Source organism: Oncorhynchus clarkii, unplaced genomic scaffold (genome assembly GCF_045791955.1).
Source record: "Oncorhynchus clarkii lewisi isolate Uvic-CL-2024 unplaced genomic scaffold, UVic_Ocla_1.0 unplaced_contig_4226_pilon_pilon, whole genome shotgun sequence".
In the NCBI taxonomy this organism is placed as follows: Eukaryota; Metazoa; Chordata; class Actinopteri; order Salmoniformes; family Salmonidae; genus Oncorhynchus; species Oncorhynchus clarkii.
This window is the reverse complement of record NW_027258087.1, coordinates 110762-136686: the sequence shown is the minus strand read 5'-3', so window position 1 is coordinate 136686 and position 25925 is coordinate 110762. Positions and strand designations below refer to the sequence as shown.

Genomic DNA, 25925 nt, shown 5'->3' with positions numbered 1-25925 from the left:
GTTTCCTATCCATGTAGGTTCATTATCCATGTAGGTTTCCTATCCATGTAGGTTCCCTATCCATGTAGGTTTCCTATCCATGTAGGTTCATTATCCATGTAGGTTTCCTATCCATGTAGGTTCATTATCCAGGTAGGTTTCCTATCCATGTAGGTTCATTATCCAGGTAAGTTTCCTAGCCATGTAGGTTCATTATCCATGTAGGTTTCCTATCCATGTAGGTTCATTATCCATGTAGGTTTCCTATCCATGTAGGTTCATTATCCATGTAGGTTTCCTATCCATGTAGGTTCATTATCCATGTAGGTTTCCTATCCATGTAGGTTCATTATCCATGTAGGGTTCCTATCCATGTAGGTTTCCTATCCATGTAGGTTTCCTATCCATGTAGGTGCATTATCCATGTAGGTTACCTATCCATGTAGGTTCATTATCCATGTAGGTTTCCTATCCTTGTAGGTTTCCTATCCATGTAGGTTTCCTATCCATGTAGGTTCATTATCCATGTAGGTTTCCTATCCATGTAGGTTCATTATCCATGTAGGTTTCCTATCCATGTAGGTTCATTATCCATGTAGGTTTCCTATCCATGTAGGTTCATTATCCATGTAGGTTTCCTATCCATGTAGGTTCATTATCCATGTAGGTTTCCTATCCATGTAGGTTCCCTATTCTCTGTATTATAATGATACATCTCACCCACAGTAGCTCACCATGTTGTCTGTGATGCTGCTGTTTGGAACAAAGAGCTGAGCCTCAATAGGACATCTTTCTGATTGTCCCACAATAATTCAATTACTGTCCATTTAGGAGATAAGTGAGATTCCAGACTGTAATAGAAACAATCACTGTCTATCTGATGCTGGGGTTTAGCAGGGCAGATGGGTCTGCAATGCAGACAGTGGACCAAGCAATGGTCGCTCTCTCTCTCTGTCTGTCTCTCTGTCTCTCTGTCTCTCTCTCTCTCTCTGTCTCACTTTCTCTCTCTGTCTCTCCCTCCCTCTCTCGCTCTCTCTCTCTTTCTCTCTCTCTCTTTCTCTCTCTCTCTCTCTCTCTCTCCCTGTCTCACTTTCTCTCTCTGTCTCTCTCTGTCTCTCTCTCCCTCCCTCTCTCTCTCTCTCTCTCTCTCTCTCTCTCTCACTTTCTCTCTCTGTCTCTCTCTCTCTCTTTCTTTCTCTCTCTCTCTGTCTCACTTTCTCTCTCTCTCTCTCTCTCTCTCTCTCTTTCTTTCTCTCTCTCTCTCTCTCTGTCTCACTTTCTCTCTCTCTCTCTCTCTCTCGCTCTCTCTCTCTGTCTCTCCCTCTCTCTCTCATACCTATTTCCCTGTCATATCCTCTATAATCTATCCATCATGGAGTATTAGAGGAGACCTAAAGGTGTCTCATGGTTCCGTAGTGAAGCAGCTTCTTCACCTGCCTAATGAAAAGATCACAGAGGCCCCACCGGGTGTTGATGACCTTTCCACAAGGCTGCATTTCTCCTCACTTGCCGTCTCTTTCATAAAATGCCGGGCAGCTCTCCGCTCCCCTGGGCTCTATGGCTGAGCGACTGCGTTGTATTGAGTGCTTGTAGATCTACTCTTTGTAAATAATTTATTACAGTCACTGAAAGAGAAATGAGAGGGAAAGTATTCTCTTGAGAGAGAGATGGAGAGAGAGATGGGGGGAGAGATGGAGAGAGAGAGAGAGATGGAAATGGGGAGAGAAAGATGGAAGGAGAGATGAAGAGAGAGAGGGAGATGGAGAGAGAGATGGAGAGATGGAGGGAGAGAAATTGAGTGGGAGAGAATGGGAGATAGAGAGAGAGAGAGAGGGAGAGAGAGAGAGAGAGGGAGGGAGAGATGGAGGGAGAGATGGAGGGAGAGAAAGATGGAGAGAGATATAGAGAGGTGGAGGGAGAGGTGGAGAGAGAGATGGAGGGGGAGAGAGATGGAGAGAGGGAGAGGGAGAGAGAGGGAGAGATGGAGGGAGAGATGGAAAGAGAGAGAGATAGAGAGAAATGGAGAGAGGGAGAGATGGAGGGAGAGATGGAGAGAGAGATGAGGGAGAGATGGAGGGAGAGAAAGAGAGAGAGAGAGATGGGGAGAGAGATGGAGGGAGAGAGAGAGAGAGAGAGAGAGAGAGAGAGATGGGGAGAGAGATGGAGGGAGAGATGGAGGGAGAGAGAGAGATGAGGGAGAGATGGAGGGAGAGAGAGAGATGAGGGAGAGATGGAGGGAGAGAGAGAGATGAGGGAGAGATGGAGGGAGAGAGAGAGAGAGAGAGAGAGAGAGAGAGATGGGGAGAGAGATGGAGGGAGAGAGAGAGAGAGAGAGAGAGAGAGAGAGATGGGGAGAGAGATGGAGGGAGAGAGAGAGAGATGAGGGAGATAGAGAGATAGTGAGAGAGAGGGGAGAGAGATGGAGGGAGAGAGAGAGATGGACGGAGATTGAAAGAGAGTGAATTTGTGTGATTGTAATTGTTTTGCTTAATTTCACATTTGTTTATTATCTATTTTATTTGCTCTCATCCCTGATGTTTCTCTCTCTCTCTCTATGTCTCTCTCTCTCTATGTCTCTCTCTCTCTCTCTCTCTCTCTCTCTCTATGTTTCTCTCTCTCTCTATGTCTCTCTCTCTCTCTATGTCTCTCTCTCTCTCTCTCTCTCTCTCTCTCTCTCTCTCTCTATGTCTCTCTCTCTCTCTATGTCTCTCTCTCTCTCTCTCTCTCTCTCTCTATGTCTCTCTCTCTCTCTGTCTCTCTCTCTCTCTCTATGTCTCTCTCTCTCTCTATGTCTCTCTCTCTCTCTCTCTCTATGTCTCTCTCTCTCTCTATGTCTCTCTCTCTCTCTCTATGTCTCTCTCTCTCTCTCTCTATGTCTCTCTCTCTCTCTCTATGTCTCTCTCTCTCTCTCTCTCTATGTCTCTCTCTCTGTCTCTCTCTCTCTCTCGCTCTCTCTCTCTCTCTATGTCTCTCTCTCTCTCTCTCTCTATGTCTCTCTCTCTCTCTATGTCTCTCTCTCTGTCTGTCTCTCTCTCTCTCTCTCTCTCTCTCTCTGTCTCTCTCTCTCTCTCTCTCTATGTCTCTCTCTCTGTCTCTCTCTCTCTCTCTCTCTCTCTCTGTCTCTCTCTCTATCTCTCTCTCTCACCCCTCTCTCTCTCTCTCTCTCTCTCTGCTGTTTCTCCATCCTTCTCCCATTTCTCTCCTGTCTGATTCAATCCATTTGAGAATAAGGCTGTAACAAAATCACTGTACCACAGAACAAACACAACAGGAAGTACATAGTGGACATTTCCGTGATTCATTTTATATCCTCATAAAACTCATAAAACACAGTTGAAGAAGCTGAAGGGAAATTGCCAGATCTTACTCAGGTACAGTACGGTGTGTTAGTAGCATGTGACTCTCCTGTTCCTTAAATCATAATGTGTGCAGGTGATGATTTCCTTACATACAGGAAGTCCTCTTCTTAGATGTTTAGTTGTCTCAACAACACAGGCAGAGAAAGAGAGAGATTTAGAGAGGCAGGAAGAGGGAGGGGACAGACAGTCTCAATACTGATCCTCTCTAATCCCATATCTTCCTCTTGGCGTCGCAGGAAATACGTTTCAGACTCTGTTGTGTCATTACCTTCTTCCCACAATACCTAATTCTGAGGAATACCAGCTTCCATGCACCCCATGTAGTACCTAACCCTAACCCCCCATGCTGATGGTCCTTACACCCCAGGTAGTACCTAACTCTAACCTTCCATGCTGATGGTCCTTATCCCCCAGGTAGTACCTAACTCTAACCTTCCATGCTGATGGTCCTTACACCCCAGGTAGTACCTAACTCTAACCCCAGGCAGTACCTAACTCTAACCTTCCATGCTGATGGTCCTTACACCCCAGGTAGTGCCTAACTCTAACCCCAGGTAGTACCTAACTCTAACCTTCCATGCTGATGGTCCTTACACCCCAGGTAGTACCTAACTCTAACCTTCCATGCTGATGGTCCTTATCCCCCAGGTAGTACCTAACTCTAACCTTCCATGCTGATGGTCCTTATCCCCCAGGTAGTACCTAACTCTAACCTTCCATGCTGATGGTCCTTATCCCCCAGGTAGTACCTAACTCTAACCTTCCATGCTGATGGTCCTTATCCCCCAGGTAGTACCTAACTCTAACCTTCCATGCTGATGGTCCTTACACCCCAGGTAGTACCTAACCCTAACCTTCCATGCTGATGGTCCTTACCCCCCAGGTAGTACCTAACCCTAACCCCCCATGCTGATGGTCCTTATCCCCCAGGTAGTACCTAACTCTAACCTTCCATGCTGATGGTCCTTACACCCCAGGTAGTACCTAACCCTATAACCTTCCATGCTGATGGTCCTTACACCCCAGGTAGTACCTTACCGTAACCTGCACAGAGCTCCTTGGGATGTTTAAAGCTTGGGAAATCTTTTTGTATCCAAATCCGGCTTTAAACTTCTTCACAACAGTATCTCGGACCTGCCTGGCGTGTTCCTTGTTCTTCATGATGCTCTCTGCGCTTTTAACGGACCTCTGAGACTATCACAGTGCAGGTGCATTTATACGGAGACTTGATTACACACAGGTGGATTGTATTTATCATCATTAGTCATTTAGGTCAACATTGGATCATTCAGAGATCCTCACTGAACTTCTGGAGAGAGTTTGCTGCACTGAAAGTAAAGGGGCTGAATAATTTTGCACACCCAATTTTTCAGTTTTTGATTTGTTAAAAAAGTTTGAAATATCCAATAAATGTCGTTCCACTTCATGATTGTGTCCCACTTGTTGTTGATTCTTCACAAAAAAATACAGTTTTATATCTTTATGTTTGAACCCTGAAATCTGGCAAAAGGTTGCAAAGTTCAAGGGGGCCGAATACTTTCGCAAGGCACTGTAACTCTAACTCTGGGAGATGCCCTGCTCTCACACTGCAGGAGATCCAGCCACGGATCCAACACACACGCACAGACGCACACACACACACACACCTCCCACTGCAGGAGTTTCAGGCACCAATTACCAGCCACCACAGGATCTGGAGCAGTCATCTCCCATTCAGACGTCTAGCAACACACAGGTCCCCTCTGATCCAGGAGAGAAACAATAAAACCAGCTTCCTGTTAGTCGACAAAGAAAAGGGTTTTCAAATATTTAACACAGAACGGTCTCTCTGGAACGAGGAGCTGGTTTGTTGTGTATTTTTTTTTGGGGGGGGGGGGGGGGTGATGTTTGTAAACTTCAGATGAACACCGCTCTTCCATTAAACGATGAGAGGCTCGGGAGTCAACGTAGATTCATAGTAACTGGGGAAGAGTTTTACATTTCTGTAGAAAATGAGGACGTTTCTCTCTGGCGTCCACAGGGGTTTCAGATCCGTATGTTGAGTCTATTATTCAAACGGAAACAGAACCGTTCCTTCTCTGAACACCAGGGGCCTTGCTGTTAGTAGATGGTGTTACGTAAAATGGTGTTTATTTTCCAACTCTGTACTCTTCTGCAGATAACAGACGTTAGAAACAATCAAGTTTCATTTTGAGATAATCAATTCCCAGTAGTAATAACCAAACAACATTACAACCTGAGTGTTAGACTACCCAAACAACATTACAACCTGAGTGTTAGACTACCCAAACAACATTACAACCTGAGTGTTAGACTACCCGAACAACATTACAACCTGAGTGTTAGACTACCCAAACAACATTACAACCTGAGTGTTAGACTACCCAAACAGTGTTTACAACCTGAGTGTTAGACTACCCAAACAGTGTTTACAACCTGAGTGTTAGACTACCCAAACAGTGTTTACAACTTGAGTGTTAGACTACCCAAACAACATTACAACCTGAGTGTTAGACTACCCAAACAACATTACAACCTGAGTATTAGACTACCCAAACAACATTACAACCTGAGTGTTAGACTACCCAAACAACATTACAACCTGAGTGTTAGACTACCCAAACAGTGTTTACAACCTGAGTGTTAGACTACCCAAACAACATTACAACCTGAGTGTTAGACTACCCAAACAACATTACAACCTGAGTATTAGACTACCCAAACAACATTACAACCTGAGTATTAGACTACCCAAACAACATTACAACCTGAGTGTTAGACTACCCAAACAACATTACAACCTGAGTGTTAGACTACCCAAACAGTGTTTACAACCTGAGTGTTAGACTACCCAAACAACATTACAACCTGAGTGTTAGACTACCCAAACAACATTACAACCTGAGTATTAGACTACCCAAACAACATTACAACCTGAGTATTAGACTAACCAAACAACATTACAACCTGAGTGTTAGACTACCCAAACAGTGTTTACAACCTGAGTGTTAGACTACCCAAACAGTGTTTACAACCTGAGTGTTAGACTACCCAAACAACATTACAACCTGAGTGTTAGACTACCTATGAAGGACCCTTCCTTCCCATGGCTATGATTCTATCAAGAAATAAATGATGAAGGACCCTTCCTTCCTATGGCTATGATTCTATCAGGAAATAAATGATGAAGGACCCTTCCTTCCCATGGCTATGATTCTATCAGGAAATAAATGATGAAGGACCCTTCCTTCCCATGGCTATGATTCTATCAGGAAATAAATGATGAAGGACCCTTCCTTCCCCCGGCTAGGATTCTATCAGGAAATAAATGATGAAGGACCCTTCCTTCCTATGGCTATGATTCTATCAGGAAATAAATGATGAAGGACCCTTCCTTCCCCCGGCTAGGATTCTATCAGGAAATAAATGATGAAGGACCCTTCCTTCCCATGGCTATGATTCTATCAGGAAATAAATGATGAAGGACCCTTCCTTCCCATGGCTATGATTCTATCAGGAAATAAATGATGAAGGAATCTTCCTTCCCATGGCTATGATTCTATCAGGAAATAAATGATGAAGGACCCTTCCTTCCTATGGCTATGATTATATCAGGAAGTAAATCATGAAGGACCCTTCCTTCCCCCGGCTAGGATTCTATCAGGAAATAAATGATGAAGGAATCTTCCTAACCTCCTGCCAAATGTATGGCCATACTAGAGACACATATTTCCCTCAGATTACACAGACCCTCAAAGAATTTGAAAACAAACCCATCACAGCAGCGAGATTTGTGACCTGTTGCCACAAGAAAAGGGCAACCAGTGAAGAACAAACACCATTGTAAATACAACCCATATTTATGTTGATTTATTTTCCCTTTTGTACTTTAACTATTTGTACATTGTTACAACACAGTTATATATACATAATATGACATTTGTAATGTCCTTAGTCTTTGGGAACTTCTGTGAGTGTAATGTTTACTGGTCATTTGCATTATCTATTTCACTAGTAGTGTTAACAGAAAGGCCAATAAAGCCCTTTAAATTAAATTGAATTGAGAGGAGACAAAGAGAGAAAGAGAGAAAGAGAGAGAGAGAAAGAGAGAGAGAGAGAGAGGAGGATAAATATATATATATATATATATATATATATATATAAATATATATATATATATATATATAGAGAGAGAGAGAGAGAGAGAGAGAGAGAGAGAGAGAGGATAAATATATATATATATATATATATATTTATATATATATATATATATATATATATATAGAGAGAGAGAGAGAGAGAGAGAGAGAGAGAGAGAGAGTATGTGTGCGGGGTTGTCTCAGGGGTGTTAAAGGGGGCTGATAATTTTCCTGCTTGCTAACTGGAAAATAGCTAATTAAAATCCACTTCAGCTAACAGGCTGTCTGGGACTGTGTTAATGACTGCTCTTGCCTGCTTCTCCTCAGGTTAGCCCTTTTCTACAGTCGTAGCTCTGCCTGCTTCTCCTCAGGTTAGCCCTTTTCTACAGTCAGAGCTCTGCCTGCTTCTCCTCAGGTTAGCCCTTTCCTACAGTCAGAGCTCTGCCTGCTTCTCCTCAGGTTAGCCCTTTTCTACAGTCGTAGCTCTGCCTGCTTCTCCTCAGGTTAGCCCTTTCCTACAGTCAGAGCTCTGCCTGCTTCTCTTCAGGTTAGCCCTTTTCAACAGTCAGAGCTCTGCCTGCTTCTCCTCAGATTAGCCCTTTCCTGCAGTCAAATGACCTAGTGGCCTCACGATATCAGAATTAATAAACATATTTTTTTTAAACCTCCCAAAATACTATATTTCTACATCAAACAGTTGTGTTATATTTCAGTCTTCTGTGTTGTTTATAAAGTGTATTATTGGAATGCAAATCAAACTGGAATAAATGTCAGCTCTACGTCTGACGTTGTGTAGGTGTCTTCCTTCTTTAAGCCCATAACCATGCGTGTGAGGAGAATACTTCTGTTTCAAAGTAGATTAGACGACCAAGAAACACGCTGTGTGACCCTGATTTAGCCCACTACAGTAAAATGTTAACTAGCGATACTGGCTGTCTCCCACTCCTTCCTGCTGTAGCAGTAGTACCCCATGCAGGAGATAGTGGCTCTTCACCGTCAGAGACTACTGTAATCAGTATAGAGATATCCACCTTCAGGGAATGCTGTAATCAGTATAGATATTCACCTTCAGAGACATCTCTAATCAGTATAGAGATATTCACCTTCAGAGACGACTGTAATCAGTATAGATATTCACCTTTAGAGACATCTATAATCAGTATAGAGATATTCACCTTCAGCGACTACTGTAATCAGTATATAGATATTCACCTTCAGCGACTACTGTAATCAGCATAGATATTCACCTTTAGAGACTACTGTAATCAGTATAGAGATATTCACCTTCAGAGACTACTGTAATCAGTATAGAGATATTCACCTTCAGCGACTACTGTAATCAGCATAGATATTCACCTTCAGAGACATCTCTAATCAGTATAGATATTCACCTTCAGAGACATCTCTAATCAGTATAGAGATATTCACCTTTAGAGACTACTGTAATCAGTATAGATATTCACCTTCAGAGACTACTGTAATCAGTATAGATATTCACCTTTAGAGACTACTGTAATCAGTATAGAGATATTGACCTTCAGAGACTACTGTAATCAGCATAGATATTCACCTTTAGAGACTACTGTAATCAGTATAGAGATATTCACCTTCAGAGACTACTGTAATCAGCATAGATATTCACCTTCAGAGACTACTGTAATCAGTATAGAGATATTCACCTTCAGCGACTACTGTAATCAGCATAGATATTCACCTTCAGAGACATCTCTAATCAGTATAGATATTCACCTTCAGAGACATCTCTAATCAGTATAGAGATATTCACCTTCAGAGACATCTCTAATCAGTATAGAGATATTCACCTTCAGAGACATCTCTAATCAGTATAGAGATATTCACCTTTAGAGACATCACTAATCAGTATAGAGATATTCACCTTCAGAGACAGCTCTAATCAGTATAGATATTCACCTTCAGAGACTACTATAATCAGTATATAGATATTCACCTTTAGAGACTACTGTAATCAGTATAGATATTCACCTTCAGAGACTACTGTAATCAGTATAGATATTCACCTTTAGAGACTACTGTAATCAGTATAGAGATATTCACCTTCAGAGACTACTGTAATCAGCATAGATATTCACCTTTAGAGACTACTGTAATCAGTATAGAGATATTCACCTTCAGGGACTACTGTAATCAGTATAGAGATATTCACCTTCAGAGACATCTCTAATCAGTATAGAGATATTCACCTTCAGAGACTACTGTAATCAGCATAGATATTCACCTTTAGAGACTACTGTAATCAGCATAGATATTCACCTTTAGAGACTACTGTAATCAGCATAGATATTCACCTTTAGAGACTACTGTAATCAGCATAGATATTCACCTTTAGAGACTACTGTAATCAGTATAGAGATATTCACCTTCAGAGACTACTGTAATCAGCATAGATATTCACCTTCAGAGACTACTGTAATCAGTATAGAGATATTCACCTTCAGAGACTACTGTAATCAGTATAGAGATATTCACCTTCAGCGACTACTGTAATCAGTATAGATATTCACCTTCAGAGACTACTGTGATCAGCATAGATATTCACCTTCACAGACTACTGTAATCAGTATAGATATTCACCTTCAGAGACTACTGTAATCAGTATAGAGATATTCACCTTCAGAGACTACTGTAATCAGTATAGAGATATTCACCTTCAGAGACTACTGTAATCAGTATAGAGATATTCACCTTTAGAGACTACTGTAATCAGTATAGATATTCACCTTCAGGGACATCTCTAATCAGTATAGAGATATTCACCTTCAGAGACATCTATAATTAGTATAGAGATATTCACCTTCAGAGACATCTCTAATCAGTATAGAGATATTCACCTTCAGAGACATCTCTAATCAGTATAGAGATATTCACCTTCAGAGACATCTCTAATCAGTATAGAGAACACAGTTGAAACTAAAACATTGTTTCTTGAGTCGCTCTTTAAATTCCCCCTCATTCCACTACATCTCCCTGAGGAAGAGACAGGAGGTACATGGGCCTCACCATGGTAACTAGAGATGTCAATCACAACAGACTTCCTCCTTCAAGGTCTGTTATTCCTTTCTGACTGATCAAAGCCACGAACTAAAACAAAGACAGTCTCTTGATGTAAATATCAGAAGATGTTTATATCTGGCACATTTTTCATCTCCATCGTGTTGTTTCTGTATAATTAATGATTCAAAAAACTTTCAGCTCTTTATTTTTGTATCTTTTGTTTTCAGAACATTTCTACATTTGATCTTTTAGCGGTTCATTTCTTTAGCCTGGGTACCAGTTTTTAATTTTTTTTTTTAAAGCTAACACTCCACTCCATGAAGTCTGTGTCATATTCTTTGACAAAAGAAAGGAGAGGCAAGGAGTGGAATGTGGTAGCTGAACAGAGATGGTAACCAGGCTATAATTTATCAGGAGGACAAAGAGATAATTGTACCTGTTGTTAACCAGAGATATCTGTGTTCTGTATAACTACGAGACGTTATACAGTGCAGTCAGAGGTGATGCTCTTTGTCGTTTCCTGCTGGATTGGGAGTTTTGTACTTGATATCTTCTTTCTCTAATCTCATATATTATAATGACATAAATTAGTTGGACTATTCTGTGTTCTTGCTATTCTCTCTATAGTGTAGCTGGCTGATGAACCTGACTAGGAGGTCAGGAAACTACTGTCTCAGTCAGACTGTTGTCCTAGTCACTGATGAACCTGACTAGGAGGTCAGGAAACTACTGTCTCAGTCAGACTGTTGTCCTAGTCACTGATTAACCTGACTAGGAGGTCAGTAAACTACTGTCTCAGTCAGACTGTTGTCCTAGTCACTGATTAACCTGACTAGGAGGTCAGTAAACTACTGTTAATCAGACTGTTGTCCTAGTCACTGATGAACCTGACTAGGAGGTCAGTAAACTACTGTCTCAGTCAGACTGTTGTCCTAGTCACTGATGAACCTGACTAGGAGGTCATGAAACTACTGTCTCAGTCAGACTGTTGTCCTAGTCACTGATGAACCTGACTAGGAGGTCAGTAAACTACTGTCTCAGTCAGACTGTTGTCCTAGTCACTGATGAACCTGACTAGGAGGTCATGAAACTACTGTCTCAGTCAGACTGTTGTCCTAGTCACTGATGAACCTGACTAGGAGGTCAGTTAACTACTGTCTCAGTCAGACTGTTGTCCTAGTCACTGATGAACCTGACTAGGAGGTCAGGAAACTACTGTCTCAGTCAGACTGTTGTCCTAGTCACTGATGAACCTGACTAGGAGGTCAGGAAACTACTGTCTCAGTCAGACTGTTGTCCTAGTCACTGATGAACCTGACTAGGAGATCAGGAAACTACTGTCTCAGTCAGACTGTTGTCCTAGTCACTGATGAACCTGACTAGGAGGTCAGGAAACTACAGTCTCAGTCAGACTGTTGTCCTAGTCACTGTTGAACCTGACTAGGAGGTCAGGAAACTACTGTCTCAGTCAGACTGTTGTCCTAGTCACTGATGAACCTGACTAGGAGGTCAGTAAACTACTGTCTCAGTCAGACTGTTGTCCTAGTCACTGATGAACCTGACTAGGAGGTCAGTAAACTACTGTCTCAGTCAGACTGTTGTCCTAGTCACTGATGAACCTGACTAGGAGGTCAGTAAACTACTGTCTCAGTCAGACTGTTGTCCTAGTCACTGATGAACCTGACTAGGAGGTCAGGAAACTACTGTCTCAGTCAGACTGTTGTCCTAGTCACTGATTAACCTGACTAGGAGGTCAGTATACTACTGTTAATCAGACTGTTGTCCTAGTCACTGATGAACCTGACTAGGAGGTCAGTAAACTACTGTCTCAGTCAGACTGTTGTCCTAGCCACTGATGAACCTGACTAGGAGGTCATGAAACTACTGTCTCAGTCAGACTGTTGTCCTAGCCTCCATAGGGAGAAAAGCTGTTATAACAAGACTACAATACAATCTGGACTCCATCGATCCAATGTGACAAATGGCCATGTTTAAAATGGTCTGGCTCTCTGTGTGAGTTAAATATCTCTGTGAGTTAGAAAAATCTATGATGGAAAAAAAGACAAGAAGTGCCAACTCAGGTCTCTTTCGGAGCCAAGGGGTTGATTGTTCACCGAGACCTTTTCTGTTCAGCTGCCTGCCAGACTGATTCTGAAAAGATGCCAGTTTCCCGACCCAACAATGTCTTTCCAACAGCACAATAACGACCTGTCGTCTGTCGAAAGCCACCAGCTTTCAGGAGTTAATTGGATTTTTTATATTTTTTTGAAAAGCAATATAAAATGGTCCTTGGTAATAATCTGTCCTTATAGATTCTCATCTCTTCAGACAAAGCCGCTAATTGTTTCAGTCTGAATGTGAGAGTTCCTGTGATGTCACCTTGAGTCTGTGTCATAATATTCAGTGTTACTGTAGCAGAGAATAATACATTAGATTGTCAAACTCTAACTATATACGTGTTGTAATTCAGTTAGCAGACAGGCACTCAGAACGATGTCATCCATACAACGTGAAAGAGAAGTCTCCTGGATTAAACGATACTTTCAGACATCAACTACCGCAATGACTAACACAGACAAGAGTTAGTCTTTAGTTAAGAATGACAGATGAAGCCACGTTACTGTGTAGTATAGTACTGAACCATGTTACTGTGTAGTATAGTACTGAACCATGTTACATTACTGAACCATGTTACTGTGTAGTATAGTACTGAACCATGTTACTGTGTAGTATAGTACTGAACCATGTTACTGTGTAGTATAGTACTGAACCATGTTACATTACTGAACCATGTTACTGTGTAGTATAGTACTGAACCATGTTACTGTGTAGTATAGTACTGAACCGTGTTACTGTGTAGTATAGTACTGAACCATGTTACTGTGTAGTATAGTACTGAACCATGTTACTGTGTAGTATAGTACTGAACCATGTTACTGTGTAGTATAATACTGAACCCTGTTACTGTGTAGTATAGTACTGAACCATGTTACTGTGTAGTATAGTACTGAACCATGTTACATTACTGAACCATGTTACTGTGTAGTATAGTACTGAACCATGTTACTGTGTAGTATAATACTGAACCGTGTTACTGTGTAGTATAGTACTGAACCATGTTACATTACTGAACCATGTTACTGTGTAGTATAGTACTGAACCATGTTACTGTGTAGTATAGTACTGAACCGTGTTACTGTGTAGTATAATACTGAACCATGTTACTGTGTAGTATATTACTGAACCATGTTACTGTGTAGTATAGTACTGAACCGTGTTACTGTGTAGTATAGTACTGAACCATGTTACTGTGTAGTATAATACTGAACCATGTTACTGTGTAGTATAGTACTGAACCGTGTTACTGTGTAGTATAATACTGAACCATGTTACTGTGTAGTATAATACTGAACCATGTAACTGTGTAGTATAATACTGAACCATGTTACTGTGTAGTATAATACTGAACCATGTTACATTACTGAACCCTGTTACTGTGTAATATAATACTGAACCATGTTACTGTGTAGTATAATACTGAACCATGTTACTGTGTAGTATAGTACTGAACCATGTTACTGTGTAGTATAATACTGAACCCTGTTACTGTGTAGTATAGTACTGAACCATGTTACTGTGTAGTATAATACTGAACCATGTTACTGTGTAGTATAGTACTGAACCATGTTACTGTGTAGTATAATACTGAACCATGTTACTGTGTAGTATAGTACTGAACCATGTTACTGTGTAGTATAATACTGAACCCTGTTACTGTGTAGTATAGTACTGAACCATGTTACTGTGTAGTATAATACTGAACCATGTTACTGTGTAGTATAGTACTGAACCATGTTACTGTGTAGTATAATACTGAACCATGTTACTGTGTAGTATAATACTGAACCGTGTTACTGTGTAGTATAGTACTGAACCATGTTACTGTGTAGTATAATACTGAACCATGTTACTGTGTAGTATAATACTGAACCATTTTTTTGTGTAGTATAATACTGAACCATGTTACTGTGTAGTATAATACTGAACCATGTTACTGTGTAGTATAATACTGAACCATGTTACTGTGTAGTATAATACTGAACCATGTTACTGTGTAGTATAGTACTGAACCATGTTACTGTGTAGTATAGTACTGAACCGTGTTACTGTGTAGTATAGTACTGAACCCTGTTACTGTGTAGTATAGTACTGAACCATGTTACTGTGTAGTATAATACTGAACCATGTTACTGTGTAGTATAGTACTGAACCATGTTACTGTGTAGTATAATACTGAACCATGTTACTGTGTAGTATAATACTGAACCGTGTTACTGTGTAGTATAGTACTGAACCATGTTACTGTGTAGTATAATACTGAACCATGTTACTGTGTAGTATAATACTGAACCATTTTTTTGTGTAGTATAATACTGAACCATGTTACTGTGTAGTATAATACTGAACCATGTTACTGTGTAGTATAATACTGAACCATGTTACTGTGTAGTATAATACTGAACCATGTTACTGTGTAGTATAGTACTGAACCATGTTACTGTGTAGTATAGTACTGAACCGTGTTACTGTGTAGTATAGTACTGAACCATGTTACTGTGTAGTATAATACTGAACCATGTTACTGTGTAGTATAGTACTGAACCGTGTTACTGTGTAGTATAATACTGAACCATGTTACTGTGTAGTATAATACTGAACCATGTAACTGTGTAGTATAATACTGAACCATGTTACTGTGTAGTATAATACTGAACCATGTTACATTACTGAACCCTGTTACGGTGTAATATAATACTGAACCCTGTTACTGTGTAGTATAGTACTGAACCATGTTACTGTGTAGTATAATACTGAACCATGTTACTGTGTAGTATAGTACTGAACCATGTTACTGTGTAGTATAATACTGAACCATGTTACTGTGTAGTATAATACTGAACCGTGTTACTATGTAGTATAGTACTGAACCATGTTACTGTGTAGTATAATACTGAACCATGTTACTGTGTAGTATAATACTGAACCATGTTACTGTGTAGTATAATACTGAACCATTTTTATTTATTTATTTTACCATTATTTAACCAGGTAAGCTAGTTGAGAACACCTTTATTTAACCAGGTAGGCAAGTTGAGAACAAGTTCTCATTTACAATTGCGACCTGGCCAAGATAAAGCAAAGCAGTTCGACAGATACAACAACACAGAGTTACACATGGAGTAAAACAAACATACAGTCAATAATAGAGTATAAACAAGTCTATATACAATGTGAGCAAATGAGGTGAGAAGGGAGGTAAAGGCAAAAAAGGCCTTGGTGGCAAGGTAAATACAATATAGCAAGTAAAACACTGGAATGGTAGTTTTGCAATGGAAGAATGTGCAAAGTAGAAATAAAAATAATGGGGTGCAAAGGAGCAAAATAAATAAATAAATAAAATACAGTTGGGAAAGAGGTAGTTGTTTGGGCTAAATTATAGGTGGGCTATGTACAGGTGCAGTAATCTGTGAGCTGCTCTGACAGTTGGTGCTTAAAGCTAGTGAGGGAGATAAGTGTTTCCAGTTTCAGAGATTTTGTAGTTCGTTCCAGTCATTGGCAGCAGAGAACTGGAAAGAGAGGCGGCCAAAGAAAGAATTGGTTTTGGGGGTGACTAGAGAGATATACCTGCTGGAGCGTGTGCTACAGGTGGGAGATGCTATGGTGACCAGCGAGCTGAGATAAGGGGGGACTTTACCTAGCAGGGTCTTGTAGATGACATGGAGCCAGTGGGTTTGGCGACGAGTATGAAGCGAGGGCCAGCCAACGAGAGCTTACAGGTCGCAATGGTGGGTAGTATATGGGGCTTTGGTGACAAAACGGATTGCACTGTGATAGACTGCATCCAATTTGTTGAGTAGGGTATTGGAGACTATTTTGTAAATTACATCGCCAAAGTCGAGGATTGGTAGGATGGTCAGTTTTACAAGGGTATGTTTGGCAGCATGAGTGAAGGATGCTTTGTTGCGAAATAGGAAGCCAATTCTAGATTTAACTTTGGATTGGAGATGTTTGATATGGGTCTGGAAGGAGAGTTTACAGTCTAACCAGACACCTAAGTATTTGTAGTTGTCCACGTATTCTAAGTCAGAGCCGTCCAGAGTAGTGATGTTGGACAGGCGGGTAGGTGCAGGTAGCGATCGGTTGAAGAGCATGCATTTAGTTTTACTTGTATTTAAGAGCAATTGGAGGCCACGGAAGGAGAGTTGTATGGCATTGAAGCTTGCCTGGAGGGTTGTTAACACAGTGTCCAAAGAAGGGCCGGAAGTATACAGAATGGTGTCGTCTGCGTAGAGGTGGATCAGAGACTCACCAGCAGCAAGAGCGACCTCATTGATGTATACAGAGAAGAGAGTCGGTCCAAGAATTGAACCCTGTGGCACCCCCATAGAGACTGCCAGAGGTCCGGACAACAGACCCTCCGATTTGACACACTGAACTCTATCAGAGAAGTAGTTGGTGAACCAGGCGAGGGAATCATTTGAGAAACCAAGGCTGTTGAGTCTGCCGATGAGGATGTGGTGATTGACAGAGTCGAAAGCCTTGGCCAGATCAATGAATACGGCTGCACAGTAATGTTTCTTATCGATGGCGGTTAAGATATCGTTTAGGACCTTGAGCGTGGCTGAGGTGCACCCATGACCAGCTCTGAAACCAGATTGCATAGCAGAGAAGGTATGGTGAGATTCAAAATGGTCGGTAATCTGTTTGTTGACTTGGCTTTCGAAGACCTTAGAAAGGCATGGTAGGATAGATATAGATCTGTAGCAGTTTGGGTCAAGAGTGTCCCCCCCTTTGAAGAGGGGGATGACCGCAGCTGCTTTCCAATCTATGGGAATCTCAGACGACACGAAAGAGAGGTTGAACAGGCTAGTAATAGGGGTGGCAACAATTTCGGCAGATAATTTTAGAAAGAAAGGGTCCAGATTGTCTAGCCCGGCTGATTTGTAGGGGTCCAGATTTTGCAGCTCTTTCAGAACATCAGCTGAATGGATTTGGGAGAAGGAGAAATGGGGAAGGCTTGGGCGAGTTGCTGTTGGGGGTGCAGTGCTGTTGACAGGGGTAGGAGTAGCCAGGTGGAAAGCATTGGCCAGCAGTAGAAAAATGCTTATTGAAATTTTCAATTATGGTGGATTTATCAGTGGTGACAGTGTTTCCTATCTTCAGTGCAGTGGGCAGCTGGGATGAGGTGTTCTTATTCTCCATGGACTTTACAGTGTCCCAGAACTTTTTTGAGTTAGTGTTGCAAGAAGCACATTTCTGCTTGAAAAAGCTAGCCTTGGCTTTTCTAACTGCCTGTGTATAATGGTTTCTAGCTTCCCTGAACAGCTGCATATCACGGGGGCTGTTCGATGCTAATGCAGAACGCCATAGGATGTTTTTGTGTTGGTTAAGGGCAGTCAGGTCTGGGGAGAACCAAGGGCTATATCTGTTCCTGGTTCTAAATTTCTTGAATGGGGCATGTTTATTTAAGATGGTTAGGAAGGCATTTTAAAAAAATATCCAGGCATCCTCTACTGACGGGATGAGGTCAATATCCTTCCAGGATACCCCGGCCAGGTCGATTAGAAAGGCCTGCTCGCTGAAGTGTTTCAGGGAGCGTTTTACAGTGATGAGAGGAGGTCGTTTGACCGCTGACCCATTACGGATGCAGGCAATGAGGCAGTGATCGCTGAGATCTTGGTTGAAGACAGCAGAGGTGTATTTAGAGGGGAAGTTGTTTAGGATGATATCTATGAGGGTGCCCGTGTTTAAGGCTTTGGGGAGGTACCTGGTAGGTTCATTGATAATTTGTGTGAGATTGAGGGCATCAAGTTTAGATTGTAGGATGGCTGGGGTGTTAAGCATGTTCCAGTTTATGTCGCCTAGCAGCACGAGCTCTGAAGATAGATGGGGGGCAATCAGTTCACATATGGTGTCCAGAGCACAGCTGGGGGCAGAGGGTGGTCTATAGCAGGCGGCAACGGTGAGAGACTTGTTTTTAGAGAGGTGGATTTTTAAAAGTAGAAGTTCAAATTGTTTGGGTACAGACCTGGATAGTAGGACAGAACTCTGCAGGCTATCTTTGCAGTAGATTGCAACACCGCCTTGTCTGAAAATGTTGTAGTTTGGAATTAAAATGTCTGAATTTTTGGTGGTCTTCCTAAGCCAGGATTCAGACGCAGCTAGAACATCCGGGTTGGCAGAGTGTGCTAAAGCAGTGAATAGAACAAACTTAGGGAGGAGGCTTCTAATGTTAACATGCATGAAACCAAGGCTATTACGGTTACAGAAGTCGTCAAAAGAGAGCGCCTGGGGAATAGGAGTGGAGCTAGGCACTGCAGGGCCTGGATTCACCTCTACATCGCCAGAGGAACATAGGAGGAGTAGAATAAGGGTGCGGCTAAAAGCAATAAGAATTGGTCGTCTAGAACGTCTGGAACAGAGAGTAAAAGGAGGTTTCTGGGGGCGATAAAATAGCATCAAGGTATAATGTACAGACAAAGGTAAGGTAGGATGTGAATACAGTGGAGGTAAACCTAGGTATTGAGTGATGAAGAGAGAGATATTGTCTCTAGAAACATCATTGAAACCAGGAGATGTCATTGCATGTGTGGGTGGTGGAACTAATAGGTTGGATAAGGTATAGTGAGCAGGACTAGAGGCTCTACAATGAAATAAGCCAATAAACACTAACCAGAACAGCAATGGACAAGACATATTGACATTAAGGAGAGGCATGCTTAGTCGAGTGATCAAAAGGGTCCAGTGAGTGGAGAGGTTGGTTGAGGGTCACGGCGATTTAGACAGCTAGCCAGGCCAACCGGTAGCAAGCTAGCATAGGATGGAGTCTGTTGTTAGCCACCTCTTGCGTTCGGTCAGTAGATTAGTGGGGTTCCGTATGGTAGAGGGGATTAATCCAAATCACACAACAACAACAAAAATAAGAACAATAGATATAGTTATAGAGGCCCGAGAAGAAAACATAATAATAATAAAAATAAATAAATTGTCCGATTGTCTATTCAGATAGCAGCCGGTAAGACAGCTAACGGTTAGCGGGCCGCAGATGGGCGTTCAGGTAACGTCGCGACAGAGGAGCCAGCCGGATCTCATTCAGGTAGATAACGTCGGCAGTCCAGTTGTGAAGGCCCGGTGGGGCTCCGCGTAGGCAGTGAAACGGGTCCAGATAGGTGACTGCAGCCCAGGAGTGAATGATGGAACTCAGGAGTGATTGACGGAGCTGGCTAGCACCGGAACAATCGATGTTTGCTCCGGAATCGACGAAAGCCGACTGTCACACGGATAGCAGCTAGCTAGCTGTGAGATCCGGGTATGAATGTCCAGAGAGCAGTTGAAATCCAGGGACATGGAGAGAAAAATTGGTCCGGTATGTTCCGTTCCGAGCCGCGCTGTGCCGTACAAAACTGGCGATAGATTTTCGATAGATTTTCGAGCTAAAGGATAGCTGATGACCACAAACCGTGGTTAGCTGAATACTAACGATTTGCCAGTAAAGAAGCTAACTAGCTTCTGATTAGCTTCTGGATTAGCTTCTGGGCTAGCTCCTGGCTAGCTTCTGGCTAGTTTCTGGCTAGCTTCTTGGAGTTTCTGGCTAGCTTCTTGGAGGATTACAGATCTGAGGTAAATAATACTTTTTTATAAATATAAATTGGTGAGGCTGGTTGCAGGAGAGTGTTTTGAAGATGAGTTGATGGAAAATAAAAATAAAATGTATGTGAAAAAAGTTGTAAATATATATATATACAGGACACGACAAGACGAGGACAAAAGACATCTGAACTGCTATGCGATCTTGGAGTAACCATGTTACTGTGTAGTATAATACTGAACCATGTTACTGTGTAGTATAATACTGAACCATGTTACTGTGTAGTATAATACCGAACAGTGTTACTGTGTAGGTAATAGGGATGTCATTGAGATGACAGGTCAGAGTGCAGGCAGAGATAGAATACAAATTCATAGCCTTCTGTATCACCAGCTATGCAGTGTGGCAAGCTTGCTCGAAATTCCAAGCGGATGGTTGTTTGCGAAGTGAGTTGGTGCTTCGGCAGAGAAAATAATCACCTAACGTGGGGCTCGAACCCACAACCCTGAGATTAAGAGTCTCATGCTCTACCGACTGAGCTAGCCAGGTACCTCAATGGTGATTTTGAGTTGGTTCGAATATCGTACATCCCAGTTTCTGCAAAATATGGTGATCAGTGCGTGTTGTTGATGGATCCTGTGGTGCAATCTGTTAGCGTGTTGTATTTATACAGCAGTATACAGCAATTAGATGACAAGGTTAGGAGTTCAAGGCCCACCAGGAGCAAGTATTCTTCTTGAAGCCTCTGCCTGTCTATTTCTTGTCCGGATAATGATAATTTATTCAATCCATTTAGGAGTACAATTCATTGGTAATAGGTATGTCATTGAGATGACAGGTCAGAGTGCAGGCAGAGATAGAATACAAATTCATAGCCTTCTGTATCACCAGCTATGCAGTGTGGCAAGCTTGCTCGAAATTCCAAGCGGATGGTTGTTTGCGAAGTGAGTTGGTGCTTCGGCAGAGAAAATAATCACCTAACGTGGCGCTCGAACCCACGACCCTGAGATTAAGAGTCTCATGCTCTACCGACTGAGCTAGCCAGGTACCTCAATGGTGATTTTGAGTTGGTTCGAATATCGTACATCCCAGTTTCTGCAAAATATGGTGATCAGTGCGTGTTGTTGATGGATCCTGTGGTGCAATCTGTTAGCGTGTTGTACTTATACAGCAGTATACAGCAATTAGATTGCGAAGGTTATGAGTTCAAGGCCCACCAGGAGCAAGTATTCTTCTTGAAGCCTCTGCCTGTCTATTTCTTGTCCGGAAAATGATAATTTATTCAATCCATTTAGGAGTACAATTCATCGGTAATAGGTATGTCATTGAGATGACAGGTCAGAGTGCAGGCAGAGATAGAATACAAATTCATAGCCTTCTGTATCACCAGCTATGCATGCTGGCAAGCCTGCTCGAAATTCCAAGCTGTTTGCGAAGTGAGTTGGTGCTTCGGCAGAGAAAATAATCACCTAACGTGGGGCTCGAACCCACGACCCTGAGATTAAGAGTCTCATGCTCTACCGACTGAGCTAGCCAGGTACCTCAATGGTGATTTTGAGTTGGTTCGAATATCGTACATCCCAGTTTCTGCAAAATATGGTGGTCAGTGCGTGTTGTTGATGGATCCTGTGGTGCAATCTGTTAGCGTGTTGTACTTATACAGCAGTATACAGCAATTAGATTGCGAAGGTTATGAGTTCAAGGCCCACCAGGAGCAAGTATTCTTCTTGAAGCCTCTGCCTGTCTATTTCTTGTCCGGAAAATGATAATTTATTCAATCCATTTAGGAGTACAATTCATCGGTAATAGGTATGTCATTGAGATGACAGGTCAGAGTGCAGGCAGAGATAGAATACAAATTCATAGCCTTCTGCATCACCAGCTATGCAGGCTGGCAAGCCTGCTCGAAATTCCAAGCTGTTTGCGAAGTGAGTTGGTGCTTCGGCAGAGAAAATAATCACCTAACGTGGGGCTCGAACCCACGACCCTGAGATTAAGAGTCTCATGCTCTACCGACTGAGCTAGCCAGGTACCTCAATGGTGATTTTGAGTTGGTTCGAATATCGTACATCACAGTTTCTGCAAAATATGGTGATCGGTGCGTGTTGTTGATGGATCCTGTGGTGCAATCTGTTAGCGTGTTGTACCTATACAGCAGTATACAGCAATTAGATGCGAAGGTTATGAGTTCAAGGCCCACCAGGAGCAAGTATTCTTCTTGAAGCCTCTGCCTGTCTATTTCTTGTCCGGAAAATGATAATTTATTCAATCCATTTAGTAGTACAATTCATCAGTAATAGGTATGTCATTGAGATAATAGGTCAGAGTGCAGGCAGAGATAGAATACAAATTCATAGCCTTCTGTATCACCAGCTATGCAGGCTGGCAAGCCTGCTCGAAATTCCATGCGGATGGCTGTTTGCGAAGTGAGTTGGTGCTTCGGCAGAGAAAATAATCACCTAACGTGGGGCTCGAACCCACGACCCTGATATTAAGAGTCTCATGCTCTACCGACTGAGCTAGCCAGGTACCTCAATGTTGATTTTGAGTTGGTTCGAATATCGTACATCACAGTTTCTGCAAAATATGGTGATCAGTGCGTGTTGTTGATGGATCCTGTGGTGTATTTTGTTAGCGTGTTGTACCTATACAGCAGTATACAGCAATTAGATGCGAAGGTTATGAGTTCAAGGCCCACCAGGAGCAAGTATTCTTCTTGAAGCCTCTGCCTGTCTATTTCTTGTCCGGAAAATGATAATTTATTCAATCCATTTAGGAGTACAATTCATCGGTAATAGGTATGTCATTGAGATGACAGGTCAGAGTGCAGGCAGAGATAGAATACAAATTCATAGCCTTCTGTATCACCAGCTATGCAGTGTGGCAAGCTTGCTCGAAATTCCAAGCGGATGGTTGTTTGCGAAGTGAGTTGGTGCTTCGGCAGAGAAAATAATCACCCAACGTGGGGCTCGAACCCACGACCCTGAGATTAAGAGTCTCATGCTCTACCGACTGAGCTAGCCAGGTACCTCAATAGTGATTTTGAGTTGGTTCGAATATCGTACATCCCAGTTTCTGCAAAATATGGTGATCAGTGCGTGTTGTTGATGGATCCTGTGGTGCAATCTGTTAGCGTGTTGTACTTATACAGCAGTATACAGCAATTAGATTGCGAAGGTTATGAGTTCAAGGCCCACCAGGAGCAAGTATTCTTCTTGAAGCCTCTGCCTGTCTATTTCTTGTCCGGAAAATGATAATTTATTCAATCCATTTAGGAGTACAATTCATCGGTAATAGGTATGTCATTGAGATGACAGGTCAGAGTGCAGGCAGAGATAGAATACAAATTCATAGCCTTCTGTATCACCAGCTATGCAGGCTGGCAAGCCTGCTCGAAATTCCAAGCTGTTTGCGAAGTGAGTTGGTGCTTCGGCAGAGAAAATAATCACCTAACGTGGGGCTCGAACCCACGACCCTGAGATTAAGAGTCTCATGCTCTACCGACTGAGCTAGCCAGGTACCTCAATTTTGATTTTGAGTTGGTTCGAATATCGTACATCACAGTTTCTGCAAAATATGGTGATCAGTGCGTGTTGTTGATGGATCCTGTGGTGTAATTTGTTAGCGTGTTGTACTTATACAGCAGTATACAGCAATTAGATTGCGAAGGTTATGAGTTCAAGGCCCACCAGGAGCAAGTATTCTTCTTGAAGCCTCTGCCTGTCTATTTCTTGTCCGGAAAATGATAATTTATTCAATCCATTTAGAAGTACAGTTCATCGATAATAGGTATGTCATTGAGATGACAGGTCAGAGTGCAGGCAGAGATAGAATACAAATTCATAGCCTTCTGTATCACCAGCTATGCAGGCTGGCAAGCCTGCTCGAAATTCCATGCGGATGGCTGTTTGCGAAGTGAGTTGGTGCTTCGGCAGAGAAAATATTCACCTAACGTGGGGCTCGAACCCACGACCTTGAGATTAAGAGTCTCATGCTCTACCGACTGAGCTAGCCAGGTACCTCAATGGTGATTTTGAGTTGGTTCGAATATCGTACATCCCAGTTTCTGCAAAATATGGTGGTCAGTGCGTGTTGTTGATGGATCCTGTGGTGCAATCTGTTAGCGTGTTGTACTTATACAGCAGTATACAGCAATTAGATTGCGAAGGTTATGAGTTCAAGGCCCACCAGGAGCAAGTATTCTTCTTGAAGCCTCTGCCTGTCTATTTCTTGTCCGGAAAATGATAATTTATTCAATCCATTTAGGAGTACAATTCATCGGTAATAGGTATGTCATTGAGATGACAGGTCAGAGTGCAGGCAGAGATAGAATACAAATTCATAGCCTTCTGTATCACCAGCTATGCAGGCTGGCAAGCCTGCTCGAAATTCCAAGCTGTTTGCGAAGTGAGTTGGTGCTTCGGCAGAGAAAATAATCACCTAACGTGGGGCTCGAACCCACGACCCTGAGATTAAGAGTCTCATGCTCTACCGACTGAGCTAGCCAGGTACCTCAATGGTGATTTTGAGTTGGTTCGAATATCGTACATCACAGTTTCTGCAAAATATGGTGATCAGTGCGTGTTGTTGATGGATCCTGTGGTGCAATCTGTTAGCGTGTTGTACTTATACAGCAGTATACAGCAATTAGATGCGAAGGTTATGAGTTCAAGGCCCACCAGGAGCAAGTATTCTTCTTGAAGCCTCTGCCTGTCTATTTCTTGTCCGGAAAATGATAATTTATTCAATCCATTTAGTAGTACAATTCATCAGTAAAAGGTATGTCATTGAGATAATAGGTCAGAGTGCAGGCAGAGATAGAATACAAATTCATAGCCTTCTGTATCACCAGCTATGCAGGCTGGCAAGCCTGCTCGAAATTCCATGCGGATGGCTGTTTGCGAAGTGAGTTGGTGCTTCGGCAGAGAAAATATTCACCTAACGTGGGGCTCGAACCCACGACCTTGAGATTAAGAGTCTCATGCTCTACCGACTGAGCTAGCCAGGTACCTCAATGGTGACTTTGAGTTGGTTCGAATATCGTACATCAAAGTTTCTGCAAAATATGGTGATCAGTGCGTGTTGTTGATGGATCCTGTGGTGCAATCTGTTAGCGTGTTGTACTTATACAGCAGTATACAGCAATTAGATTGCGAAGGTTATGAGTTCAAGGCCCACCAGGAGCAAGTATTCTTCTTGAAGCCTCTGCCTGTCTATTTCTTGTCCGGAAAATGATAATTTATTCAATCCATTTAGAAGTACAATTCATCAATAATAGGTATGTCATTGAGATGACAGGTCAGAGTGCAGGCAGAGATAGAATACAAATTCATAGCCTTCTGTATCACCAGCTATGCAGGCTGGCAAGCCTGCTCGAAATTCCAAGCTGTTTGCGAAGTGAGTTGGTGCTTCGGCAGAGAAAATAATCACCTAACGTGGGGCTCGAACCCACGACCCTGAGATTAAGAGTCTCATGCTCTACCGACTGAGCTAGCCAGGTACCTCAATGTTGATTTTGAGTTGGTTCGAATATCGTACATCACAGTTTCTGCAAAATATGGTGATCAGTGCGTGTTGTTGATGGATGCTGTGGTGTAATTTGTTAGCGTGTTGTACTTATACAGCAGTATACAGCAATTAGATGCGAAGGTTATGAGTTCAAGGCCCACCAGGAGCAAGTATTCTTCTTGAAGCCTCTGCCTGTCTATTTCTTGTCCGGAAAATGATAATTTATTCAATCCATTTAGTAGTACAATTCATCGGTAA

The 25925-nt window shown here is 42.2% G+C and overlaps 7 non-coding genes across 7 annotated transcripts; all 7 read right to left on the bottom strand.

Moving 5' to 3' along the window:
- Window positions 1-21625: 21625 nt before the first annotated feature.
- On the bottom strand, window positions 21626-21698 carry trnak-cuu (transfer RNA lysine (anticodon CUU)). The gene has a single exon. It is a non-coding gene; the product is annotated as a tRNA-Lys (tRNA).
- A 419-nt stretch (window positions 21699-22117) lies between these two features.
- Window positions 22118-22190, bottom strand: trnak-cuu (transfer RNA lysine (anticodon CUU)). The gene has a single exon. It is a non-coding gene; the product is annotated as a tRNA-Lys (tRNA).
- Window positions 22191-23605: 1415 nt separating this feature from the next.
- Window positions 23606-23678, bottom strand: trnak-cuu (transfer RNA lysine (anticodon CUU)). The gene has a single exon. It is a non-coding gene; the product is annotated as a tRNA-Lys (tRNA).
- Window positions 23679-24104: 426 nt separating this feature from the next.
- On the bottom strand, window positions 24105-24177 carry trnak-cuu (transfer RNA lysine (anticodon CUU)). Its single transcript has one exon. It is a non-coding gene; the product is annotated as a tRNA-Lys (tRNA).
- Window positions 24178-24596: 419 nt separating this feature from the next.
- Window positions 24597-24669, bottom strand: trnak-cuu (transfer RNA lysine (anticodon CUU)). The gene has a single exon. It is a non-coding gene; the product is annotated as a tRNA-Lys (tRNA).
- A 425-nt stretch (window positions 24670-25094) lies between these two features.
- On the bottom strand, window positions 25095-25167 carry trnak-cuu (transfer RNA lysine (anticodon CUU)). The gene has a single exon. It is a non-coding gene; the product is annotated as a tRNA-Lys (tRNA).
- Window positions 25168-25586: 419 nt separating this feature from the next.
- Window positions 25587-25659, bottom strand: trnak-cuu (transfer RNA lysine (anticodon CUU)). Its single transcript has one exon. It is a non-coding gene; the product is annotated as a tRNA-Lys (tRNA).
- Between the last annotated feature and the right edge of the window lie 266 nt (window positions 25660-25925).